At 49.5% G+C, this 23,198-nt stretch overlaps 1 protein-coding gene across 7 annotated transcripts in view; it reads left to right on the forward strand.

The window, feature by feature from the left end:
* The window catches only part of LOC105470205 (C-terminal binding protein 2), a 172,599-nt gene that overhangs the window by 21,134 nt on the left and 128,267 nt on the right, over positions 1–23,198 (forward strand). Inside the window, exon 1 of one of the 7 annotated variants that reach the window (XM_071068958.1) lies at positions 19–2,175. The exons of 5 other annotated variants lie outside the window; for them this stretch is intronic. The gene's annotated coding sequence lies outside the window, so the exon portion shown is untranslated. Of the gene's footprint in view, positions 1–18; positions 2,176–5,223; positions 6,298–23,198 lie in introns of those variants that run through there. One more of the 7 variants, XM_071068957.1, reaches the window with a different exon arrangement.

Here is a 23,198-nt window from a genome sequence, read left to right on the forward strand (position 1 = left end):
AGTGGTAGGCAACCACAGGGCCTCTTGGTGTCCTGGATACAGGATGCTTTCCCAGGACCCTTCTGGGGCTCCACATCTATCTTCACACTTTGGGTGGGGAAGTTGCTTCCCTTGGGTGGATCCAAAAATTCCAGCTGACTTCTTGGAGGGAAGTGAGTTGAGAGCCCCTCCAGAGGTGCGTGTTCAGGTGAGTAGCTTGCTATTACGTGCCCAGGCCCAGCTGGCCTAGACTGGAAGCTTCCACAGTCAAAACAAAAAACAAAAAACAAAAAACAGGGGCTGATGAACTTGAACAGTCAGAAAAAAACAAGGCAAACAGTCTTTTGGGTGTGTGCAGTATTAAATCACTTTGAAAGGGGACCACTTAAGAAAATCCTCTGCCCTCATTCAAGAATATTAGAAATATGTTAATTTGGTGGAATAATTATTATAATAGTAGCTACCATCGGGTTTTTTGTTTTTTGTTTTTTTTGGACTGTCACCCAGGGTGGAGTACAGTGGTGCAATCTCGGCTCACTGGAACCTCTGCCTCCCGAGTTGAAGCAATTCATGCCTCAGCCTCCCGTTTAGCTAGGATTACAGATGTGTGCCACCACACCTGGCTAAATTTTGTATTTTTAGTAGAGACGGCTTCACCATGTTGGCCAGGCTGGTCTGGAACTCCTGGCCTAAAGTGATCTCGCGACCTCAGCTTCCCAAAGTGCTGGGATTACAGGCGTGAGCCACCGCGCCTGGCCAATAGTAGCTGCTGTCTATTGAGTGCCAGGAATGTGCCAAGCAGGGAAGATGCAGATGTATTTGGTGGATGCGTAATAGTAATGGCTAATGCGCCGCTCACAGGCTGGACACAAAGTAGACTCAGAGAACTTCAGTGACTTTCCCAGGAACACACAGCTCTTGGGCAGCTGCTATATGGAAAGCACAGGGACTCATCAGAAGCCAGTTCCTTTGCACAGTTAGCTGAGTGAAGAGACGGGCGGGCACAGCTATGTTTGGAGTTCTTAAGTTCGTCATTTCGCACCCGAGAATCAAGGTCGCAGGGTGAAGCTCTGTAGTTCTGGAGCCTGAAAGGCAGTTGACATCCTGGCTGGAAACATACATTTTTATTTTACATTTATTTGGGTAGTGGTTTGCTGGTCTGATTTTTGTTTTGTTTTGTTTTTTTTAACCATTTGGCTTGGAGAAATTTTCCCTTTGGTTATGGTAATTACCCTTTCCTGGTAAGTAAATTGATTACAGCGGCTCTTTCCAATCTTGCACGTTTGATTATCCATGAGCCTCCTTCTGCCTCTTAATCTTATTTTTAGCACAGTCCTTGAAACCTCTGTGTGAAACTGTCCATCTTCCGCTGTTTCTGAACTGCCGAAGGTCATTTTCACCAGCCCCATCAAACGCGGATGTGTTTCAAGTCAAACACAGCCATTTGAACCAGTTTCAAACAGTTGCGTTTCAGGTGTCAGCGTGGTGGGGACAGGACCTCTGCTGCCTGAGGTCCGTGTTGCTTGGGATGGTCTCGAATCACCCAGTGTGACTCCGTTGGCTCTGTTGGTTCAGTTGGCTCCAGGATGAGTGCACTTGACCAGAAGCTCCAGCGACATGAGGTTATAAGGGAGCCGGGTGAGCGGAGGCTGTGTTGTGGACACCAGCCGAGTCCGGGTGGGAGGAGACACCAGGACCTATCAGCAACCTGCCCTGGACTTTGTTTCCTCATGTGTGTGCCCAGGGCTTTGCGAACGATTTGCCCCAGATGGAGTTAACGCTGCAGTTGTTATAAGAGCATCTCTGGCTCTACTTTTGAAGCTAGTCACCACCTTTATTTTTGTAAACTAGTGAGAGGAGCGTGGCTGGCTCTGAGGGTGCAGAGGTGCCCCTCATGTGGTCCCCTGGGGTCTTCTCTGCGTCTGAGTGTTCTCAGAGGCCACGTGAGTCAGTAGCCCCAGTGGACTCCGGATGTTTTTTGAGCCTTACCTCGATAAGAATAAAAACGTTTTGGTGTGCGATTTGATTTGTTTGCTAGAAGATTAGTACAAAAGCAGGAAGGAAAAAGAACGTGGTGGAGGTGATTGCTAGAGGCTGGCAGAAGGTTATTTACGGATTTTTGCTGACAGTCCTTGTTGAAAGGAATTCCCTGTGAGATTTATGAAGCCTTTCCAATTTATTGTCTTTCCAAGTAAGGTAAGCAAATAAATAAGTTATTCTATTTTATTATAAACACAGCCAATGTAAAATTAAAAATAAGAGGAAATGGGCCTCCATTTTTTCAGCCTAGTGTGTTTCAGGAAAGCATCTTGGAGAGGCTTTTTGTTTTGTGTTTGGCTAAAGCACATTGTGCATTTAAAAGATAAAGTCGGTGCCTTGATGTTGTATGTGCAGGTCACCATCCTTGGAGGGGACTGGTTGCAGCCTTGGCGGGGTTGACAAGATGGTGAGGACAGAGGAGCCGTAATATTCAGGACTAGTCCACCAGTCACCAGGGACTCTCAGGCCCCTTGGGAAATAAGGCTGAGGGGTTCCCGAGACTCTGCTCTGGGTTTGACCGCAGCCGCCGCCCCCAGAAGGGACCCTGTCTCCTGAGGCCCACGTCCTAGCAAACTGGTGACATCTTCCTTCTTCCTGTCGCCTTGATTTCTTTGTCTCTTCTCCTTAAACTCAGAAATTGTTGGTACTTTCAGTATCTTGGCGAATTGTGATTTTGGCGATACAGATGTGTAAAGACCCACATGGGAAATTTAGATTTGTAGGTAAAGAATAAACAGGAATGTGAGACCTTGTTGTAAACACACCTCTCGTTTTCGGCGGTGATGTCAGCGCTGAAGATTTGGGTGGGTCAGGTTTGGTGACCTGTGTCCCGCTAAAGGCAGCTCCTGCTCCTGACACCAGCCTGGAGCCCATTTGAAATCGCTCCTGGCTCTTTCAAGGCCCTGGGCAACGCCATCAGGGAAACATCCTGTGACCATTTTGGGAGAATGTTTTACGTCTCTGCCCCTAGATGTCCCTGTGCTAGTGAAGCTATTTTGGGGGGACTAATAGGCGGCGTTGGACGGTGTCTTGTAGCTGTCAACGGATGACTGTTCAAGTTCGTCAGCCCCTGGTATGTAGTAGGTGCATGTTGGAGATTGAGTGAGTTACATTTTTTGCAAGGGTTTGTTTTAGGAGCAAAAGAGACCTAAGTAGGGAGGCTTGGAAGGTGCTGAGAGCATCATTCCTGCAAGAATGGGCTCCACGGGGTTCATTGTCTTTCTTTCCCACTTCCTCCACAGTGCCTCATCCCACTCCAGTAGGCACACGAAAGAGGAGAGCCTTTCTTCAACTCAGGGCTAATGAGCTGGGCACCGGGGTGGGGGTGGGGGAACAGTGTGGCCGACGCTTTTCTGGGGTGGTGGCCTGAACAAGCCTGACCTGCTCTTGCCTGCAAGGAGCTGCCCAGCCAACCAGAGAACAGTGGACAGGCGATTCAGCTGGGTGAGCCTGACAGGGGGATGGGTCTGGGGCCTGGGGAGCCCCACCCATGCACCCTGAGATCAGGGCTGGCCTTTCACAGGAGGTAGGCTGTGAACTGTGAGGGTGAGGGGCCAGCCTGGGCCTCCCTCCCTCCAGCTTACCTCTCTTAGGAGGCCACCCCCTGCCTGGGTCCCGCCAGCCCCTTCATTCTCATCCTTATCTGGATCTGAGAATCACCTGGAGAGCTTTGAAAACAGATCCCAGCTTAATCCTCCCCTCAGGTTCTGAGTGTGTGGGCCACAGTGGCATCTGCCTTGATACTAAAAAGTTCCCAGGTGACTCTAATGAACAACCACTGCCCAGCCAGCACCCCTCAGCTGAGGCCACTTGTCCTGTTGTGCTCGTGGGCCGGAAGGGATGGGCTGGAGAAACAGGTAAGTCCTTACTTCCCTGTCCCACAGACTGGGAGCATCGGCGGAGGGCAGGAGGCTGCCCTGGGAGGCCAACTCCTTAAATGCACACCTGACGGACAGGTACGCCCCTGCTGTGGGGCCAGGCAGGAGAGCAGCACCGGGGCACCCAGGACCACACACCGAGAAGTGTGAGCCCAGCGTGGCCTGGCGTCCCATCAGCAGGTGAGGGTCATCTTTCAGGCCTGTTTCACTTCCTCAAAAGAATGCAGTGGAATGAGCCCTGTAGGGCGAGGTGCCTGTGCGCGTGGGGATGGAGAGGAGGGCTAGCTGCCGGGATGCCAGAAATGAAGGGAGGCTGGGATCTTCCTGCCTTGGTCCATGTGTAGCTGGAATGAGAAAGCAGCTGTTGCTTAGGAGACAAAGCTGGAGGGCTTGACTCGGACCATGGACCTCTCAAGGCTTCCTGCCTGGGTGGGGGATCAGCCCAGAAACCCCACGAGGCAATGGGGGATGGGATGGGGAGGGTCATATACGCATTTCTGTAGAAAAAGGATCCGCTTTCCAGTGTCTCAAAGGATTCTGGGACCTTACGTTTTCTTCAGAGCCCTCAGATGGGAATCCTTGGCCTACAAAGGTGGGAGGCTGCCTTGTGGACAGTAGGGAGAGCAGGACGTGGAGCGGGTGCTGCAAGGAACAAAGGCCACCTGGAGGCATTCCTAGGAATTGGCTTCCTTCCTGGTGGTTGGGCTTTTGTAGAAGGCAGAGTCAGGGAGAGACGGGGGCCTTGGTTTCCTCCCGGGGTGCAAGAGGAAGTAAACATAACAGTGACACCTGGATCAAGAAGGGGCTCCCCTCTAGCTGGGTGCAGTGAGTGTGGGGGCGCACCAAGGCATCCATGCACAATGTAGCCTCGCCGCTGCCTGTGATGGGAAGGTTTGAGGTTCTGAACGTCGGCTAAGGTCCCCAAGGGCTGGCTGTTGGGCTGAACGTGGGTTCTAGTATTAACGTGGGTTTTAGTATTACTGAGGGTTCAGTAGACCAGGGGTGGGGGGGCATGAGGAGCTACGCAGCAGGGTAGGTGGAGCGGGGAGGGCTGTGCCTGACTCCCTCTCCGGGTTGGGAGGGAACAAGGGGAAAGGCTGGGGGAAGATGGGAGGAGGCCTGGCCACATGCATCTGTCCTGTTGGCTCCTTTCCCTGAGGACCCCCAGAGGTGGCCCGGGGTGCTGGGCGCTTTAACTTCCTTCATTGGTCAGGTTCTCTTCGTTCCTTCCATGCCACGTGTCTGGGGTTGCTGTGGTGGGGCAGCAGAAAAGGAGAGGCTTGCCAGCCTGGTTCTCCAGCATTTGTGGGCTTCCGTTGGTCCTGCCTGCCAGAGTGCTCTTTGCTCAGAGGAGTCACCAGCAGTTGCTGGGAGCGGTAGGATGATGGTCCCTACCTGGGGATCAGAACAAGAATTTGCTGTGAACTCACCTGGTGGAAGCAGGGGGCCAGGAAGCAGAGGGACCTGAATTCCCCGCCAGGCGGTCCCTACAGAGGCATGGACCTCCCTTTCTCCCCCCTTCCTCCTGCCCTGTCGTCTCTGCTGAGCAGGGCACGGGGAGCTTCCGCTGGGTGCACTTGAGTTGGCTTAGATTTGAATCTGCTCTTACTGCTGTGGACTCTGGCATGAGACCCTTTAAGCCTCAGTCTCTCCGCCTCTGAGTTGGGAATGATAACAGAATTACTTGATGTTGGTCATGTTGGCTGTTGGTGATGGGTTTGTTAAATCTGGTCATTGGGACTGCTCAATATTTGCATTTTCAGAACAGCATGCGGCGAGTAGTGCTCCAGGACAGGACTTCGGAATGTTGCCATTTGTTGTTTCTTCTGAACGTGTCCTTTTCAAATCTGATCTGTAGTTTGTTTCTTGCCTAATATCCTGCCTGCTAAGTTTTACGTGCCTTTATGTGCATTTTCTTTTTGGAACCACGTTTTATCACCCATGCAAAAAGAAGCTGCTCCAATCTTGGAGCCATGGTTAGGAAGTGCCTGCCATTCAGAAGTCAGTTGTAGTTTTCCACATGGTCGGCTGAACAGGAATGAGGCGCTTCCCTGTCCCTGAAGAGCCCACAGTGCGGAGGAGAGATGGGATATGTACTTCTGCTTTAGGGAAGTTATTAGGCTTTGAGAGTCTTTGTAAATACAACTTTGGTTAGATTTGTTCATGTTGGCTTATTATTTCCAAGGCAAAAACAATCATTTCAAAAGACCAGACTAGCCTCTTTAAAGCGATTTCGAGTTTACAGTTGTGTTCAAATGCGTTCTAATTACACCCTCCAAACAACAAGCCTCTGTTTTCAGATGGAGAAAACAAAGGATTCAGATTGAAGGACTGCTCAGACACCCTCGGAAGAGGTGGCCCTGCCTGCGCTCCTCCCGGCTGCAGAGTACCCCACCAGCGCGTGAGCCTGTTTCCCTGTCCCCTGGTTTTGAGTTTCTGGCCTGATCGTTGCACGCTTGGCTTTACTGCTACTTTGTAAAACTCTCTGCTGAGATTTTAACTTGGGCACTACTTTCAGGGCACGATGGGATTGAGACACATCTTGGGGGATGGGTAGGCAGGTGAGCAGGTCTGAGGAGGAGTCTGGATCTGCCTTGACCTGTCCTCTCCCATCTCTGGATACTTCCCAGCAATCGGTGCTTGATGCTGAAGGTCATACTGAGACGGAGGCTATGGGCAAGAGTTTGCATCTGTGTGGTCCTCTGTGGGTGCTCACCGACCTGCTGTATGTGGATTTCCATGCACCAGATACCTGCCCTTAGAATGTGTCTGGCAGCTTGAGCAGGATTGAGGGATCTGGAACTTTCTCCTGGCTGCTTCCCCCATAGTCAAGGAGCTTTAGCAAGCAGGTGCAGGGCCAAGTTCAGGTATGTGGGCCACAGGCAGACCCTGTAAACCCAGTCATCCATTTTGATTCTTCTCTCCTTGTGGTGGCACTTGTCAAAACAGACTTCGTCTTCTGGGGCTGTCATTCTAAGCGTCATTTTGCCATACTGTTAAAATTTTCAGAGTGTTTGCTTGATTTGTGTTTATTGAAACTAAATTCATTAGGATGATGTGAAAATAGCACTCCGCTGTTTACCAAATCGGCTTCTTGTTGGTATTTCAGTACATCATGTGTTCTCACTTGAATATCGTGGAATTTGTTGGTAAAGTGCTGTGCACATGAAAACCCATATTTTAGTGGAGTTTTTTTAATTCAAATAAGTTTATAAGTATTATATACCCAAGGTGCTTGATTTGCCATTTGATTCAGAGTCAATATGAATGTGCGAATACTGGTGCTTGGCTTGGGCTTTGAGAGTTTGGGGGTGTGCTGGGAGACAGCTGTAAGGATTAGGACTCCACCAGGTGCTGAGTCTGAGGCGGTTGGAAATCCCCCTCCTCCAACTCCGCCCCTCGCCAGCTGTTTGACTGCTGCTAAGTCCCCCAACTCTGGGGACCCCAGGCCTTCATCTGTGAAATGGCCATTCCCATGTTTCTGACAGGGCTATTGGAAGACTTCATTGAAGACATTGTATTGGTTTTTCAGCACTTTAACATCTCTGGATTCAAGTTGTGTCATAAAATTGATTACAAGCCATAGTTTATTTGACGGCATTTTTTTTTTTTCTCCCTTAGTGGTTTATAAAATGATGCTGGTCTAAGATTTGATGATATCTTAGACTTGAAGAACATGAACCAGTTTTTGCAAAAGTTTTAGAGTTTGGCATTTTCCAACAAAAAGGCAGTTGCTGGACTTTTGAATTGGTCAGCGAAATTCCACTTGTCACCAGAGGATTTACTAGTTGCATTTCTAGAGTTGTTGGCCTCTCTTTTCTGATTTGATTCAGTGGTCAGATCATCCAGGGTTCTTGTGTTCAGAGACCCAGAGTGCTATAATGCTTCCAAAATAAGCCTGACCTAGGACTGAGACAGAAGGTAAGTATGGCGGAGACCACTAGGTGTCCACCAAAGGGCCCTGCTTCCCATCCACTCATGGGGACTTGCTGCTGGAGTGGCTGCCCAGCCACCACCCCAAGCATCTGTCGGAGGCCCCATGATAGTTCCCACATGGAATGTGGGTGGCAATGTGTATCACTTCCCAGCAGCAATAATTAAGAAACAAGTGTGCGTTGCCCAGTTTTTCTTCTGTTGACTGTCAGCTGGATGTGGAAAATCCAGCAGAGAATGCCTAGGTGCTGGGGGAGGATTCTGGGCGCCTGAATCACTCTGTGGAGCAGAGTTGCCCATTAGGAACATGAGCCTGATGTTCTTGTGATTTAGAAATCAAATTCTAATGTGTTGAGCTGATACACAATTTTAGGCTTGTTGGTTAAAGCAGACAATGTGAACATAAGTAGTACAGAGAGTTGGGTAGTCCCAACCTGCCGCTGCCCCTCTCCCTGTCCCATACTCCGCTTGGGTTAGATAGAAGGCAGCGCCATCTCCCATTCACCAGCCTAAATGAACCTCGTGGCTTGACTTCACTCATTCTTGCCCATTTATTCACTGAGTCCTGTAGATTCTGCCCCTCCCTTCTGCCCTTGTTTGGGGGCCTCCCACCTACCTGAATGACATCCACTAAACACTTTGGGTTCCGCTAGGTACCCTTAAAGCCAAGTTTAGAAGCAAGTCGGGCTGTAAAATTGCAGCAATGACCTGGCATGGTGTGGTAGCCATGAAGACGCTCCTGATCTTCTGCTTCTGGGAATGTGAGTGACTGGTGGTCCCAGCTGCTATTTCTGAATCCCGTGGTGGAAATCCAGCACGGCGTTCCCAGACAGCCTGCGCTCTGCGGGCTGTTCCCAGCCGGGACAGCAGGTGAAGGCTCCTCCTCCCCAGCCTCCTGCCTTCCCTGCCATCTCATCTGCATCTGCTGTCAGACTTGCGTATCCCTCTGCCTCCCCGCCTGTCTGCCTCCCCAAGAAGTCTCTTCCAGAGCTGATCGTGTCTTGGCTTCGGTTTTTGGAAGACCTGAGCTAACACACATTGTATTTAAGATACAGTGGGTCATAGGCGATGCCCAGGAATTTTCTCCAGCTTGGACAGCAAGCTCTCTCCCCTCTTTGGGTTGCAGTGTGCCTCCCTCTAAAATGAGGGGCGATGCTTGGCAGTTTCTAGAACCTGTTCAGATCAAGGCAACCTGGGAGTTAGAGTTCTGCTGCTCTTGTCTGACAAGTACAGTCGGTCTCTAAATACGCTTTTATTGTGCCTTCCCCACCATCTGGGTGAAGCATCAGTAATGAAAATGGAGTGGAGGCTGCATTGACCTTTTCGAGTGTCCACGCACTATATTTTAACTGGGAAGTTGCATGTATTTTCTATACTTAATACTTTAAAAGCCTCTTGGGCCTCTTGAGAGGCTTGTAAGTGCAGCCCACGTGTGACTTGAGCTGGGAACGCAACTTCAGATTGAGAAGTCCCACTTTTATAGGACACAGCATTTAACAGCAGCTGCGTTCAAGTCGTGTGGCATTTAGCAGCGTGTTCCAAGTGGACCTGTGGTAATCATTTTGCTCTTGGGGAACCGTGGCCAAGGGCTGCCTTGCCTCTGGAGAGGCTCAGTGAGGGAAGGCTAGAAATCCTGTGGGCTGGCCAGGCATGGTGGCTCACACCTGTAATCTCAGCACTTTGGGTGGCAGAGGTGGGTGAATCACCTGAGGTCAGGAGTTCGAGACCAGCCTGACCTGATATGATGAAACCCTGTCTCTACTGAAAATACAAAAATTAGCCGGGCGTGGTGGTGTGCACCTGTAATTCCAGCTACTCGGGAGGCTGAGACAGGAGAATCGCTTGAACCTGGGAGTTGGAGGTTGCAGTGAGCTGAGATCATGCCATTATACTCCAGCCTGGGCAACAAAAGCGAAACTCTGCCTCAAAAGAAAAAAAATAAATCCTGTGGGCTATACTTGGGGGTTCTTTGCCCTGCTTCCAAGCCCTGTACAACCAGCATGTGGCACATGCCATTGTCCTGGGGTTTTCCTGTGGGGAGGGGGTGGTCCTTTTCGGTACAGGGTCCTCCTGTTTCATCAGCCTGCATCAGCACAAACAACCCTGACCGTGTCCTGGGCCTCCTTGAACTCACAGGCAGAGGTTGCTGCTCTGTCGTGTGCTGTTTGCAGACTTGGACTTGGAGTAGTTATTCTCCCTGTGCCTCCAGGGCCTTGGTCCTTGCAGGTGTTTCTGTGCTCCTCCTTCCAGAGACAGGCCTCCTGTGAATCGCTCTGAGTAGAAGGTTCCCAGCTGAGGTTTTGGAGTCTCCTTTGGAAGGTCGTCTTGGTATTGTTTTCAGCCTCTTGTTGGGAAAACCGGACAGGCGGGCCTGATCAGCTACGATGAATGTGCACACCACCCCCGGGTTCGGCGGGACACCCTGTGCCCCCAGCCCCAGTCATCTTCTGTTGGGCCACATTTCTTGGCTGAATTTCAGATCTTCACCTGGAGCACGGATCTCATGACCTGAGGTCAGCTTGTTTGTGGTTCTTTCTGTTTAGTTTTTCTTTGAGGTAAAACTTAGGGGAAGTGTTGGGAGGGAAGTGGGGATTGGTGGGGAAGGGGCTGGGAAGGGGAATGAGGTCAAATGAAATGCATGACTTTAAGTGTGCCGTTTGGTTAGTTCTAACACATGCACATACCTGTGTACCCCCAAAGCCCTCCCAAGAGCATACCGTCACTCCAGAAAGTCCCCTTGGGGCCCTCCCAGGCTTTCCCCACCCTCACCTCCCTGACCATCTCAGGCCACCACTGTTTGGGTTTCTTTTCCTTCAACAGAAGTAGTTCTGCTTGTTCTAGAATTTCATGTACTACTATATAATACATATATGTACATTATACACAGCATATACATGTATACATGCAATATGTATGTATATTGTGACACATGTACCTTTTTGCATGGAGCTTTTTTCATGCCACACACGTGAGGTATTTGAGATTTTTAAGACATGTTGGGCCAGATTATCCCCTCGTTCCTTTTTACTTCTGAGTAGTATTCCATTGAATGACTTGACCGGAGTTTCTTTACCCGCTCACCCATTGATGGACACTTGGGCTGTTTCCAGCTTTTCACTATTCTGAGCAAGTGGCTATGAACCATTCTCATGCATGTCTTTTTGTGGACATATGATTTCATTTCTCTTGGGTAAGTTCCTAGAAATGGAATTGCTGGGTCATGGAGTAGGTGTATGTTTAGTCTTACAAAGTGGTTATAACATTTTGTGCTTCCACCAATCATGTATGGAAGTCAGCTATTTTTTAAACCACCCTACAGAATGTTGGCTTTCTGCTTGGGTGGTGGAGTGGGGTGGGAGGGTGAGTGGGTAGGGCCCCTTCCTCTCCCTTGACCCCTACCTCCCCACTGGCAAGATGGGGGCAGGGGTCTGCACTATTGACTCTGCTGGGCGTGGGCTGTGGAGTTCACATGCTCTGGAAGATGTGGCTGTGCCCTCTATATTAGGGTGGGGCCTGTTTCTCTTGGCTTTTCCTGGCTATTCTGAACAATTCTCATTCCTTCATTCCTTCCCCACACCTCCCAGTGTCTCTCCCTTCCCACTGGTCTTCTTGTCCCCAAAATACCGTGCTCTCTGATGAAGCTCCAGGCTAGTAAGTCAAGAATGAAGGTCGTGGCCTTTGGTACCTGATGTGTCCCTGGTTCTTTCTGACATCTGTGCCCACTGTTTTTGCATTCATGACTGACAGAAGTGGATTTTTGGAGCCTACTGATGGTCATGTGGTAGCACATGCTGTCCTAGTTTGCTTCCGTGTGAGGACGGACACTTGGCTAAGTAGGTGTTCTAAACAGCTGCTCCCAGAGCAGCCTCACTATGAGCTGGGCCACCCAAGAACCTGGCATCTGGGTGTGCTAGCCTCATTGGCCTCGGGAAGCTGCAGCCAGCTTTTCCAAGTCTCTGGGGTCATTACTTTTAGAAGCATGTTTTATAGGGTTACTAGAATGTCCTTTAAGTTGCTAGAATGTCCTTTTAAGTGGATTCCATTTTATGTATTTATATGCTACCACTTTCAAGAAAGTTCTTTGAGGACTCAAAAAGTAGATGCCGTAATGGGGGTTGAGAACTGGGGAGAGCCAAAATTGATTTTAAAATGCAAATACAGCAACCAAAAATTTCAGGACAGTTGCTATAACAGATATCTTAAGTTGGGCAGCTCTGTCTGAGTTTAGGGAGGGGCGACATGTGTCCTTGAAGGAAACGCCTTGCTACAGGGAGCTGCGTGTCGGGCATAGTGACGGCTATAAAGCGCCCTGCCACCAACCATGGTCTGCCAACAAATGCCAGGCCTGGGTTCCCACAACTGCTTCTTGTGCTTGAGATTGCTGGAAAGAGTCAGAAGTACAGACTGGAGGGACATTTAGAAGGAGGCCATTCCATGTGGGTCCTTCTAGGGATACCGTTTGATTTACAATAGCATTTACAATACCTCACCAAACACTGAGCCAGTTGATACAGATCTATTCTCCCAAAAAATTACTGATCTCAGCTGGGCTTTTGATAGGCATTTGAGAGAATATGATTGACATTCTGCTTTCTTCCCAGGAACTGACGTGCAGGGCTAGCCCTGGCGACCTGCCAGCCTCTCAGATGTGCAGGTGGACAGTGGTTGAGGCAGGCCTATTGGTTCCAGTGACACAGACATGAGATCAGGGCAGGATTGCGTTTGTTTGGGTTGTTGACGGGGACTACAAGGGGTGAGGCAGTGATGACAGTGGTTGCGGGTGAGCTGAGTTGGAGGGGTTGAAGGAACATGCAGTTGGACGGAAGTATCTAGAAGGCAGGTGGTGAGGAGCCTCTGGAGTGCCTAGAGCTGAGGCAGAGTTGCCGTCCCTCCTTCGTCCGTGCCTACTTCATGTAACAACACTCTGCTGTTTCTTGTTTGAATTCTTTGAGGACAAGATTGTGTCTCATTTAATTTCCAGCCTTCCTTACTTAATAGTACCTGGCTTGTTCGTAGTTGATGCAGTAGAGTAGAGTAGAGAGAGAGAGAGAGTGTGTGTATGCACGTGTGTGGTGCAGCAGGCAAGACAGATGGCAGCTGAGAATGGGCTGTTGGCTTTGACCATCAGAAGTGCACACAAGCTCTTTTGGATGTGTGTGTATGTGGAAGATGTGAATGTTGTGTGTAAATGTGGAAATATCTATAGATGTGTATATGTGTGTCTCTATGGTGGGGGGTGGTGATCGGAATAAAAGCTTGATGGCAAGGATCAAATAAGGAATGTTAGCACCTAGGGGAGCAGACAGTAGCTTCTCCAGGGCGGAGGCCGGGAGGTGCAAGCACGTCTGCCCTCACAGGGAAGGAACAAGTACGTGGGTTTCCTGATTGGGCCTGGCCCTGCCGTGTATTTTGGTCCATCTGTGGCTTTCTGCCTTTGCCGTCTCCATCCTCTGCTGTACCACATGTCAGTGTGTGGGGCCTGGCCTCATGGATGGCATTTTCTGGCGCTTCCTATCCATACCCTAGGAGCGGAGTTCACCACCCAAGGAAGAGAATTTTAACCTGAACCCAAAGAGAGAAGCCCCTTAACTCTTGTTTTTTTCACCCCCACACTCTTGATGTCTTTTAAGTCCCAGTGACTTTTGAGTTTGGCTTTGGTTGGTAAGCTTCATGACTGCCTGTTTTTAAATGCAATTAGAACTTAAGTTACCGAGAATCACAGTGTCTTGCTAGGTAGCATTCCTCTCGACCCTGCGAAGTGAGCTTCTGAGAGGCTCAGTGACTTGCCTGAGGTCACATAGTTGGACAAGACAGAAAAGCACCAGCGGCTGAGCTGGCCCTTTGTGAGGTGTGTCCGGCGGGCCTCTCCCAGGCCACCGCTGCACTGCGGTCTAGCGGTACAGGCCAGAGCCCTGGCTCCTCCTTACCCTCCCGCGACCTCAGTCCACTCCTGCCTCTTAGGTGGAAGGCATTGGCTTTGGCTTGAGACTGGGTTAGGCATGTCATCTGTTTGGTTTCTCGAAGGCTCAGCCCTGACACTTCAGCTGTTCTTAGGATCACGCTCGTTGGTTGGGGATCGGGACTGACTTGTTTACACTTCTTCCGATTTGAGGGAAATACCAAGAGACTGGCAGAGGGACAGCCTGAGCTGTGGCTCCCTTTCTTAGCACAGATCTCAAGAACTTTCTGCTGCTTTTGCTGTCGTCTCTGCTGGATGTCATCTCTGCTATGAGGTACAGCAGTTAGGAAGCATTCGCGTCCCCATCACTCTGATCACTCTGTTGACTGGTTTTTGGACACTGAGTGACCCCATTCTATCACTGTTGACTGGTTTTTGGACAGTGGGTATGCGACGTGTGTGACCCATGCTTAACCCACTCGGAGCCATTATCTGAGCACTATTTGTCAGGTGCTAAGAAGGCAAGCTTCAATTGACTTAAGTTCCAGGGGGGATGTTTGCTTTTTATGAAAATGATGCTTAGTACCTCCTTACCAAGACAATGGCAGAATAGACCAGACTTTTGCCTTCAGAGATTCCCAAACACTGGATATTGACAAGGTTTGCTTTCCTTAAGTTGAGAAGAGGCTGAAGTATAAGGCTTATCTGTCTCTCAAAGCATTTTAGAAGAAAGATATATCTATGCTCTGTGTTTAAATATAGCATGGTGTTTGCTACTCGGATGGCAAATAAGCCATTGAATATGTAGGTCATTGACTTATGAGAATGAGTTTGGAGTTTTCTTTGCATCTGATTAACACTGTCTTACAATTGGGCTGTTGATGCTACGCCAAAATTGGGTTACACAGAGTTCAGCAAGCCATCTGGGAAGAAAACTGGAAGAACTGTGAGAGGATACCTCTGTCCCCTTAAGGTGGTAGGAGTGTGACTTGGTGTTGAGCCCTGTGGCTACAGTCAGTGGCAGTGGCACCAGCTGCTCCCCCGTTACACTGGGGAGAAACACATCGGAGTGCCGTGCGTCTGTACATACCTACCCGGAGGGAGGGGCAGAGGCTACACTTCATCGAGATAAATGCCAGTGGTGTATTTTAATACATTCTTGATTCAGAAGGCACTGTTTGGAATTGCATATTTAAAAGGAAACTGCCATCCCCTTTTGAAGGTATGTGACATTTAAAAGATCTGTAGCAGAAGATTGGTTTGACAGCTTTGAATTATAATTGAAAGAGTTTTTGTTTTAAAAAAGAAAATGATTACTTCTATTTTAAATGTCATCACAAAGACATAAATATGTTTAATCAAATTATATATTTAATTTATGTAGAATATAATTTCTGTTTGTGTGGAAGAGTCACTGGCTTGTGTGTGTTTTAAGCAGCTTTAAAGCTAAGCAATGTTGATGATTTGAAAGTGGTTCAGCTTTTTGAGTAAATGGCTATTTAAGGGTTTATAGAATTTCAAAAAATAGTATTATTAGAGTCTATATATTTTTTATGTATGCACATGTACCTAGTGGCACATTTTGGGAGAGGGAGGTACTTTTATTATTGTTGCTGAGAGATAGTAAAGATAAACTGTCAAATGAATTGAAAAAAGTGTAACCCTGAAGATAATAAAGGCGGAAACGGCAAAGACGCTCCTGCAATTTTCTTCTTTTGGATTCTTTGAATCAGCAGGGAGTTACCGGGAGTGCTAGTATCTAGTATGCCAGGTCTCCTTAAAAGGGAGGCAGCAGGGGAGGCCCAGGAAAAGACACAGAGTGCCACAAAGACCTTTCGGGTGATACAAAAGGCTGGTGTGGCGTTTGAGGGCACCAGCAGGGTCCCCAGGCTCGAGAAGCAGGGGCGTAGCTCTGGGTCTCCCCTGACCCTGGCGATCTGCTAGCACACTCCAGCTCTGGAACTTTCTTTGAGCAAGCTGGGTGTTGGAAGCCAGCCAGCCCAGCGTACAACTGTGTGTGTCAGCTGGGGACAGTCTTGGCCTGTTCCAGCCTGCTCTGTAGTTTTGATTTAGCCAGACTGGGTCAGGGAGTCCTGAAGTTATTACCCACCAGAGTGGCACTTGCCCAGCACAGAGCCGCCCCGGGGGCTGGTTTTCTCTTCTGGTCTGCCCTCTCCAGGGCTGCTCTGTCAGGGAACGCGCCCTCTGTTGGGTGTGGCCCTGGGAGGCCTGGGCAGCTGGCAGCACCTGGGCGAGAACAATGAGTCAGTCATGCCCGCTCCCAGGAAAGAATTGACGTAGCATGAGCGTCTCTGCCAGCTCCAGTGGGAGAAGGTCAGGGTTCAGGAATTGTGAGCTCTGGCTTCTCGAGAGACAGGATGCATCCCGGGGCCCCTGGGGAGCTGGAGGACTCGGATCCCAGTTGAGTGCGTAAGCAGTGTCAACAGGGCCAGCTCCTCATGGCCCCTCCTTGTAAGCGCTGATCCCCTAAAGAAAGGAATTGCCCTACTTAGTGGCCAGCGTGAGCTAAACCACACAAACCAAAAAATGACAAATCTGTTTGTTATTTTAAAAATTAAACTTATTTTGAAGCAATTGCAGATTCACATACAGAATGAATTCACAGGGTAGGAGAAGGTAATACAGGAGATCCCTTAAACCCTTTCCCTGGTGCTCTCCAGTAGTAACATTGTGCAGAGGTCTGGTAATAGCAACACAGCGGAGAAATTGACATGGATAGAATCCATGGATACTATTCAGAAATCCCTAGTGTAACATGTACTCGTTTGGCTGTGTATTTAGTTCTGTGCAATTTTAGCATGGGTAGGTCTCTTTGTACCAGCCCAAGAATCCCCCCTTTTCCCTTTTATAGTCACATCCACTTCAGGTGGCCAGGACAGTCCCCAGCTGAAGCACATGGTCGACACACATGAATAGACACAGCTGACCAGCTTCTAGGACCCAGTTTGCTCAAAGAAAGTTCTGGAGTTGGTGTGTCCTACCTACTTCCTGGTCTTTAAGCCTGGCAACCACTAATCCCTTCACCATCTCTCCAGTGTCATGTAAGAATGTTATATAAATGGAACCCTACAGCATTGCAGCCTTTGGGGACTGGGATTTTTCACTTGACTTAATTCCCTTTGAGATTCATTCGAGTTGTTGCATGTATGGCTGGTTGGTTTCTGTGTATTGACTGGAAGATTTTTGACCCAGCCTTTGACCAGAACACTGCGGAGGAGGAAATCCATCGTGGAAACCCGAGAGTGACAGGACCCTTGCTTGCTTGGTGACAAGTAGAGCTGGTCATGTCCACAGCCCCCACTTACCTCGCCCCATCTCAGCAGACGTCCGTAGGGTTGTATTGGGAGTGACTTTTGTACCGGTTGCTTTGGCTGATTTTGGAAAGAGCAGAAGAGCCCCCTTCCCTTGGAAGTTTTGTTCATTTTGTTCGTCTGTGTTGCATGTTTTCGCACAGTGTGCATTGACTGAAACGTGAAGAAACAACACTTGGGATAAAGGGCTTTTGAGTCTCGGTTTTCTTTCTTGGCGCTCATGCTCTGAGAATAATAATACGTGTGGTGCGGGCCCGGTGCACCAGGCGAGTGCGGGCTGTGCTGGCGTGGTTTCTCTAGGAGGAAGGCCTGTTGCACCTGTGTGGCTTTGGCATGCTTCCGTGAAAACTGTAAAATTACAAGTCCCGAGAATCTAATTTCACAGTGAAAATGTTGCGTTGTTCATTCAGAAAGCACACTTGCACTGCATTTTAACATACATACTTGTGTGTATTTATATGTTCATCATGTGAGAACAGCATTTGTGAATTGCTGCCCTCATGAACATCCATGCTAAAAGGTTGTCCATCCTTTCCAAACTGCAGACATGCAACTGAGTAATTACGTCTGTGTGCACGTTAGTTCAGGATTCCCGGTGTTAGTGACTTGATGCACATAAATCAATAGATAATATATATATGTCCTTTAGGGGCTCTGCAGTTATTTGTTTCCTGAATCAAGACTGTAAAGCTAGCCCTGCTGCTGCTGGTAGGCAAGTGCCCTTTGCTCTTTGGGGAGCCAGGACTGGCAGGTCGCTTGGTTCACAGGCCTGGGTTAGGGTGGGCCGCAGGCTGCTCTAGAGTTTGACTTTTCTCTCCTGTCCCGGATTCCCCCGGTAAGAGGCTGCAGCACCTGCATCAAGGACCATGACAGTTGGGTGGTTGAAACTCACTTTGGTTGAATGTGAAGGGGCTGCTGTTTGGGAGGTTTCACTGCCGTGCTGTGTTTCTTGAGCCTGAGTGACAGCGTGATGGGGTGGAAAGTGGGAAGGAGTTTGTTGCTGATGGTCTGGGGGACCCAGGCCTTAGTTTCCCCATTTCTAGATGCTGTTGTATTCGTCTGGCATTGTGATTGATTAATTCTTAAAAATAGAAGGAGTTGCTTCTAGAGGGAATATATTTTGGACCCAGGAATTCAGTTCTGTCTTTGGGTGCTTCCTTCAGGGCTATGTTTGCAGAGTTTCTTCACGTGCTATTTTCTGTGACATGCATAGCCTTGTAAATGGGTTTTTTAAAGTACAGTGTCTGAAAAGTGAGTAGTTTCTACATGGTGGGTTTAGCAGCTGCTGCATTCCACAGCAGGGATACTCTTCATTTTCAATTGAGACCTCCCCCAACCTTGAGGTTTGGGTTCATAATTTAGTTTAAAATTAAATAGAACCCGGTTTCCTTCAGGCCTCTTTTTCTTTCCAGGACTGTGGATTCTCGAATTTAACAAGCCATGTGAGTAAAGCATTTGTTAAACGATACAGCTAATACTTGGGTGCCTCCGGTGTTCCAGGTGCCACGCTGAGTACTGTGCATTTGGTATGGCCTGTGCTTCCCACTGTGGCGCCATGAGGGAGGTACGGGTGACCACACCTGGTCTTCTGGGGGAGGAAGAGAAAGCCGAGGCAGAGAACACTTTCCTGGGGTCACTCACAGCCTCACCCAAGTGCTCCTCACCATCGGTTGGTCTCTGAGCTTTCCAGGATAAAACTTAGATTGTGTCTCTGCTCTCGTGGATCTGCCCATCTAAAGCAGTTACGGAGCAGGCAGCCCATTTATATAATGCCTTTTGCAATACGTAAAGGGTTGGGGTGAGGTCATTGTCAGGGGAAGGAATGTGAGAGAGTCAGGGTCAGGGGGCCGATATCTGGCCACGTGAATTTTACTAACTTCGCTTTCCCAGTCAGTATTGCGCATGTAGTCCACTGATCAGTAGTGTTGACATGGGCGAGGCAGTTAGCTGGGCTTGGTGGCCCATTCCCGTACAGGAGGCTGAGCCTGGAAGAATACTTGAGCCCGAGAGGTAGAGGCTGCAGTGAGCTATGATCATGCCACTGCACTCCAGCCTGGGTGACAGAGTGAGACCCTGTCTCTAAAGAAATTCGTTGATCGGGCGCCGTGGCTCACACCTGTAATCCCAGAACATTGGGAGGCCAACGCGGGCAGATCACCTGAGGTCAGGAGTTTGAGACCAGCCTGGCCAACATGGCGAAACCCTGTCTCTACAGAAAATGCAAAAATTAGCTGGGCGTGGTGGTGCATGCCTATAATCCCAGCTACTCAGGAGGCTGAGGCAAGAGAATCACATGAACCTGGGAGGTGGAGGTTGCAGTGAGCCGAGATCGCACCACTGCACTCCAACCCGGGCAACAGGGCGAGACTCCGTCTCAAAAAAGAAAAAAGAAGTGCTGTTGATATGTAAAGCTGGTCACGCTTGTAAGTAATTTTTCAGGGATTGTGGACTTTGAGCCGTTTGGTTCTCACGTCATTTCTTTTTAAATGCCACTTCCTGCTCATCCTGCTGGAGTCTAATCTGTGGCCAAGGACTTGGCTGGAGCCCGCTGGGAAGTCTCCTTTGCCTGGGCCCTGACGGGGCTTTGGCTGTGCCTCTTTCCCGGCATTGGTTGGGGTCCCAGATCCTCGCTGAGGCAAGGGATTCCCACTGTGTCTGTCCAGCCCACCAATTCTCTCCCAGGTTGATTGGCTATTGGAATTAAGACATCTTCACTGAAATCCCCAAGAGAACGTCCTTTTCTATATTGAACTTGCATGAGGGTGGAGGGACACTTGGCTTTCTTCCAAACCCACCTTTCTAGCACAGCAGTCACACAGGGAGTTACATACTAAATGGGGCCACTGTACCATGCTGGTATGGCCCGAAAGCCTGCAAGGCAAAGCAGCTGAGGCAGCAGCCCACTTTCTGCACCCCAGCTTCAGAGCCCTCCTGACAGGAGCTCGCAGCTCACATGTTTCTGTGTTATAGGAAAGCGTGCTCTTTGCCGAAAATAGAAAAATACAGGAAAGTATAAAAAATTGAAGTAAATGATTGTTATGTTACACATTTTAAAAGTCCTTTTTAATCTTAGCATGGAGAATAACACTTTGGATCTGTTCTGTCTCTTATGCATATATGTATATACTAAAAATGAGATTCACTGAAGAATGTTTTAAAATACAAATAAGATTTGAATACTTGTTTCATATTTTATTTTCCATTTGACCTATAAGTATTTTTCCTATATCTTTGAAGTGTTTTGAAATACTTTTAGTAAATACACAATTGTTGAGATGGATAGTGTCTGACCAGGAAGAGTTTATCCTACTCTGGTTTTCAGCATGGTCTGGTACATCTTGACCATTTCTCTAAGGATTCCCTAGGGGTAGAGTGGCATAGGCCATGGAACCTCAAGTTTCCAGAAAAGATGCCTACTCCTTCCCCCGCAGTGGGAGGGGGTGTAACCCCCGCTGGCCCCTCAGAGCAGCCAGTATCCATCCTGCTTTTGGTCCAGGGATCTTGTATTAAAACCTGCCGGCTTAGAGGTTCCATCTCTCACTGTGGTATGGGCGTGTGCTCTGAATGTCTGAAGACCCGTCTGCTCACCTTCTGGCCCTGTGTAGGGCCTATAGTAAATACATAGTCTGGCCCTTGTTAGATCAGGTGTCCTTGGGGTGCCCTGTGGAAAGGAGCTCAGAAAAACCCCTCTTGGTCACCCGATCAGGGAGAAAGCAAGAACAGAGCCTGACACCAGGATGCCCCAGCTGGTTAGTAGTGGCCACTGGCTGGAGTGAGCCATCTCCTATGTCTGCTCCTTCTGGCAGGTTCCTGACCATCTCACAGGGGTGTGTGCACCTCCACCAGCAGCCGCCTTGTCCACTTACAGTGTGGAATCATGGAAGACCAGAGACAGACGCCTTCAAGTGCTTCTGAGTTGGGATGTGGTTTCTACTTGTCCTTCGGAGCTGTGTGCCTTTGTGGGGACCTCAGGGCCAGGCTTCCCTTTGAGCCAGGCTGATTTTAAGGCCCACCCGCCCACCTCCCACTGCCCTGGCCTCTTTCAAGTTCAGGTGATTTCCTAGCTTGTCTGTAAGTAGGACTGTCGTGCGCCCACTCAGGTACAGGTGTGTGGGGGTGCAGCCAGGCCCCAGGAGCCTCAGGTCCAGGTTGCTCACACCGGCTGCCTCTGCTTCCATGGCCCACGGGGCAGCTTTGGGTGTGGGAACGCAGCTTGAATTCACAAAATAACGTCGTCATGTGGGCTGCTTGCTCGTGGATCCACTTTTTTTTCCCCCTTTCAAAACTTGGCCCACGGCAGCCCCGATCAGCAGCACCCGTTTATCAATTTGTTCCTTGTTCCTTTCTCCAGTTGTTGCCAGGACTCCCATCTGGCATTCTCCCATCTCACGCCCTTGTTTATTTCTCCGTCCTGGAGCCACTTCGGATGGGGCAGTTCTAGAAGCCCAGCTAATGCCACAAGGGCAAGTTCCTTGTCACCCAGCTAGTCTCAAGTCTGTTGGCCCTGTAGTCGAGAAGAGCCGAAAGCTGAAAGAGCAGGGGAATGGTTACATTAATTGACTACATCTGAGACAACACTGGGAACATATCCTATTTTATTTTTCTTTAAAAAGTGGCAGGATTCCAAGACTTCCCTTCCAGGTTTCCACTGCTTGGCCTTCTATTGGAAGACAAGAGTTCTAAAATCTTGGCTGTTGGGCCTTTTTACATTCTTAAAACTTAAAACCAGCTGAATATATTTAATATTATAAAATTTCCATAAACACTGTCTGACAAAGGCTGTGTATGTCAGGTTTCTGCCTGGAGGGCATTTTTCTTCTTGGAGTTGCAACTCTTGGGCATCGGGGGCACATAATGAAGTGTTGATTTGACCTGAAGTGCCTCCGTGCCAGTGTGGCTGTATAGGGACATGGAAAGAATTAGCTTTCGGGGTTGTTTTTTTTTCCCTCCCTGAATAAAGGATAATTGTTTCCAAGCTAATTAATATGGTTTATTTATTACTAGGCAATAGTTGGTGGAATTGAATCTCAGGAAGGAATCATCCAGCAATGCTAAAGTGACAGCCTCTCGGGTAAACCCTGTTCATTCCTGTCCAGTGTGTGTCAGACACTCAGCCCTTTGGTGGACATTGTCATTCTATTGTATTTTTTTTCCCCCATGTGCCAACCAAACCAGGACTCCACGCTGCTTCCTGCCCAGTGAGCTTGGCCTTTCTCAGGGTGGGCTCGTCCTTAAAGGCTGACCAGGCGCATAATGACTATGGTGGGGTTGGTGGGTGCCGCCCCAGGCAACACTGGGTTGTGCTGTCATGATAGCAGCCTGAGGCCCTTGTTAGAGGGCATGGGTCATACGTGTGCCCCACTGTGTGGGGCTCGGTGGCAGAGTCGAGAAGTGAGGAGAGGTGGCACCTCCCACTGCCGTTTGCTCAGGGATGCCTGTCTTTACCCCCAGCAGCCCCTGCAGGACTGCACATGACTACTTCCTCCCCCCGTTACAATTTGTTGCGCTGTGCACCCTCACTGCAACCTGAAGATAATCGGGGCAGAGGAGGGTTAGGAAGGCCAGGGAGCGGGATGTTGCCTTGTGGGAGAGCACAGGTGTGGCCCGTGTTCACACACAGGTGGCCAGAGACCCCGCTGAGGGTGGCTGGGGGTGTGTGAACCAGGAGCCACTGTGGTATGCAGGAAGGGAGGCGGGTAACTGAGTGCCTGTCCCTGGTCATTCAGGGAGCCCATGGGTCCTCTGTGCTGCTTCTCGTGGCCTCGAGTCAGTGGCCACCATACTGCCTCATGCCGCCATAGGCAGGTCAGTTTTGGGGCAGAGCATTTGGCTTCTTGATGAGCTTTTGCCCGAGGCTTTTCCTTGACGGCTGCCCTTGAACTTGGAATCGTTGGGAGGATCTGCTATGGGATGTGTGGGGAAAGCCCCTGGCACCGCTTTCCATGCCATCCACTCAGGGACTGGGAACCAGCTCCATGTCTTCATTGTGGTCCAACCATTGAGAGTCCTCCCCTTCTCACATACTGACTGATACCCTGAGGCAGTGCCGTGTGCTCTAGGGAGTGTCAGGCTGGGAGAGGAGGCTAGCGCTGGGGTATCTGAGCTGTGTCTGGATGCCTCTGGGGGTGGGGGTGATCC

The sequence above is a fragment of the Macaca nemestrina genome, chromosome 9 (genome assembly GCF_043159975.1).
Source record: "Macaca nemestrina isolate mMacNem1 chromosome 9, mMacNem.hap1, whole genome shotgun sequence".
Classification (NCBI taxonomy): domain Eukaryota; kingdom Metazoa; phylum Chordata; class Mammalia; order Primates; family Cercopithecidae; genus Macaca; species Macaca nemestrina.